Source organism: Ovis canadensis, chromosome 13, assembly GCF_042477335.2.
Source record: "Ovis canadensis isolate MfBH-ARS-UI-01 breed Bighorn chromosome 13, ARS-UI_OviCan_v2, whole genome shotgun sequence".
NCBI lineage: Eukaryota > Metazoa > Chordata > Mammalia > Artiodactyla > Bovidae > Ovis > Ovis canadensis.
Window position 1 is genome coordinate 93,108,700 of NC_091257.1, and position 341 is coordinate 93,109,040.

Consider the following 341-nt stretch of genomic DNA (forward strand, 5'->3'; position numbering starts at 1 on the left):
CCCCTTTTTAAATCTTTTGCTGTTGTGGTCACTTGGCACGCAGGATATTAGCTCTGCAACCAGGGATTGGACCTGTGGCCCCTTCGGTGGAAACATGAAATCCTAACCAGGGAATCCCCTTCCTGGGCCAGTTATTGAATGAAGACCCAAGCGTGGGCCCGTAGCACAGGGGGTTTGATGCTTTGGTTACATCAGCATTGTTTTTCACTCAACTGGCCTGACTGCAGGGCTTGGGTTGGCAGTATTTCTCTCAGGACCACCTTGAGGTCAGCCTGGCTAAAGCAGAAGCCAAGACTCTAAGAAGTCAAACTGTCCTGGACAAAAAGAGACGATCACCAAGG